Consider the following 3,582-nt stretch of genomic DNA (forward strand, 5'->3'; position numbering starts at 1 on the left):
CAATAAAGGTATCACTCCTATAATATTTTTGTCTTTTTTGACACAAAAGTATTTAACATCACATAGATTTTTCTGGCTAACACGGTACTGCAATAATAAATTTTAAAAATATTTTTTTTGCTACACATCCAGAGTATTGTTTGAAAGAAATACCTCTGCATTGCCACTCTCCGGTCACAAGTGTTACTGCAGCATTTCTTTAAACAATGAGGAAGCAACAATTTATTTGAATGTACTGATTAGCACTATTATATTATATATCACGTTCAGTTATTCCAATAATGAGAGGTATTGCTGGTAAACTTTGTGCATCCCAAAATATTAAACGTCTCCGCAATTTGAGGGGTAGAAATTCAAGGTTTCATTATCTGCCGCAACACTTAAATGTCTTTATAAATTATCTATCTATCTATCTGTACATATACACACTATAGACATTAAAGAAAACTTTAGAGAGCTGATAGTGAGTGTGCTTAATTACAAAAGATACAAAAAAGGTTGATACTGTGTACTTTTAAGGGATTATATATGTAAGCTTCCCTGGTATTGTGCACCTCACTGATGGTAGATACCATTTATCACTACAAGTGCTAGTAAAGATTAAGAAATTAGAATGAAGTAAATCTCTCATAGATAATAAAATAATCTATACTTAGAAGGGGATACTTGGTCAGTACAGTATTCTAGATATAGAATTATACACAGCCCAAGCATTCAGATATTAATTTAACAGTAATCAGATATTTCATTATAGGACAAATTAATATCAACAAATCAAGGATAGATTAACAAAAAATGCCAGATATATTGACAGATATAGATAGATAGATAGATAGATAGATATAATAAAAAAATGGGACTGTGTTACAAGAAGGGCGATATTTCATTGTAATCATTTTAATCATTAGGGCCTGATTCATTAAGGAAAGTTAAGTAAAAAAAATTGAGTAAGTAGTCTCCTGGACAAAACCACGTTGCAATGCAAGGGGTGCAAATTGTTTTTCTATTCTGCACATAAGTAAAAACTGTCTGTTTTTTGATGTAGCACACAAATATCAACTTTAAATTTCAGTGTGCAAAAAAGCTATCAAGTATTTTTGTGCTGCATAAAAAAACTGACAGTATATAACTTATGTTCAAAATAGAAAACTAATTTGCACCCCTTGCATTGTAACATGGTTTTGTCCAGGAGACTACTTAATGAATTTTTTTACTTAACTTTCCTTAATGAATCAGGCCCTTAGATTGGAAAGTTTGAAGCTGGTGAATCAAGAACATCTCTCTCTGGGATAACTGTTTGAGGATATCATCGCCCCTGTCTTCCAGCTAGATATGTTCTATTAGTCTGTACGTGAGGATTTGAGGATTGGATTAATGGAATTATTTGAAATTATTAGGAACCAACCGAGTGTGTGGTGACTGAGAGTTTGATATTTCTAATGTACTCTTGTAATCTTATTTTACATTGTCTCTGTCTTTACAGTATACTTTAAATGACATGTAATTTCTAACAAGGAAATGACTGAAGCTTTGGTGCAGTTAAAAAGAAAAACTATTAATATTCTATTTAGACCTGTTTTCAGTGTCCTTGGGGTAAATGTGTCAAGCTGCGAGTTTCCTGCGTATTTGGAAAGTGGAGATGTTGCCTATAGCAACCAATCAGATTCTAGCTGTCATTTTGTAGAATGTACTAAATAAATAATAACTAGAATCTGATTAGTTGCTATAGGCAACATCTCCACTTTTTAAACCCGCTGGAAAGTCGCAGCTTGATATATTTACCCCTTGAATTATTTAGTTATTGTTCCCATGTTTATACACATTACATTATTTTAAAGAACCGTGGGCTTGTTGGAATCTAGCCAATTACTATTAAGGTGCACACTATATTACAAACAGCTGGGAGCTAACAGATCAATTAATGCTCTGTTTTATGCTTTATAATCAATCAGGGTCTCTCCGAGATGACTGCACCCAGGTGGGGATTGTTTCGAAAGACTTTCCAGTATTTATTCATAGGGGGAATTCAATTCACCCCTTACCACGCAGCGTTAAACCTATTACCGTTAATACGGTCATTTTAGCACTGATTTCTGCTCGCGGGTCAGGGAGCTGCGAGCAAAAAGGCAGCGTTGAAGTTACCGCATTAATGGAAATAATGCGCATTATTACTGTAATAACGGTAATAGTGCACAGGCCGCGTTACTTTTGACAGTAACACTCCCAATTGAATATGCCTCAAAGTGGGTTTGATCTGTTTCTCATGACAGTTATATGCCGAAATAATCAAGAATTCTTTGTATTGCAAAAAAGAATCACTTTGGAATTGTGTTCTTGTGATTTCCTTTTCAGTAGGAGGTTTAGGATATTTACTTTCTCTTAACCTTTTTCAGTATAGTGAAATGTGATGGTTGAAAGCCTCCTCTCGACTACAGTTTTTTTATTCTGGTAAACTGACAAAGAAATGCCGCTTTTCCATTTCACAACTTGAATAATGCTATTGGTATCGACTGATTTTACAAAAATTTTGTTAATCAGTTGAATTGACTGTTATCTCCTTTCTAAAGCATCAAATCTAAAGAAAAAAAAATCAGAACCTGAAGGATACTGAAAATTTAAATTATTGTTATGAATATAGGCTGCACCATTACATATCATCTATGTATCTGTACATTAAATATGTTACAGTATATGCATAGTGGCCAACATCGGCAACTTGTGTCCTGGGAGGCAGGTGGGTGTGTGGGGGCGGGGCTCGAAGATCACATTATTAGCCCCGCCCTCAAAGCCGACATCACTTTTTTGGCCAATAAAAATAGGGGGCAGGGCAACAATGACGTGTACCCGGCGCCACTAAGCCTCCCTCTGTTTAATTTGCAGAGCCGGCCGGGAATCGGGAGAATTGCCTGCTCTCCCTGGAGTCTGGGAGACCCACCCGGATTTCGGGAGTCTCCCGGACATTCCAGGAGAGTATATGAATTATGTGGCATATATTAGAAGTCACAGAGGAGAGTTCTTTTATACAGAACCTGAATGGCTTCTGTTATCCTTATATTTCGCAGTATGGGGTGCATTATTCCTTATTGACAAATTAAAATAAAATATTATAGTAAAGTAATTACCATTGTTATATATTATGTTTTGGTAGAGTTATTTTGTTTAAGTATGTATTTAGATTTTTTAACATGAAAAAGCAAAGCTATTAGTCTGTCATACAACTGTGTCTTGTGAGAGGATTCTGTCACAGAACTCTGTGTGGAGGGAGTGCAGGTAACGCCGGCTACAAGACTAATCCCCAGGGCATTGTGATCTGTGTGATGTCTACCTCATTTAAAATTGATGGCCAAAAAAAAAAATAAAGTAGACAAACTGCAGTTATTGTTTAAACCTAGGAGATCAATTTTAATGCAATACTAGAGAAATCCAGCTGTAACCGCCTTAAATTAAACTGAAATGTAATGACTAAATTGCTTTATTAATAGAATTCAATAACTTTTTTATACACTACCTAACAAAAATTTAGACATTTTAAAAATGAAATTTTAAAAATGAAGTATAATTAATAAATAAGTATATTATCAA

The sequence above is a fragment of the Mixophyes fleayi genome, chromosome 5 (genome assembly GCF_038048845.1).
Source record: "Mixophyes fleayi isolate aMixFle1 chromosome 5, aMixFle1.hap1, whole genome shotgun sequence".
In the NCBI taxonomy this organism is placed as follows: Eukaryota; Metazoa; Chordata; class Amphibia; order Anura; family Limnodynastidae; genus Mixophyes; species Mixophyes fleayi.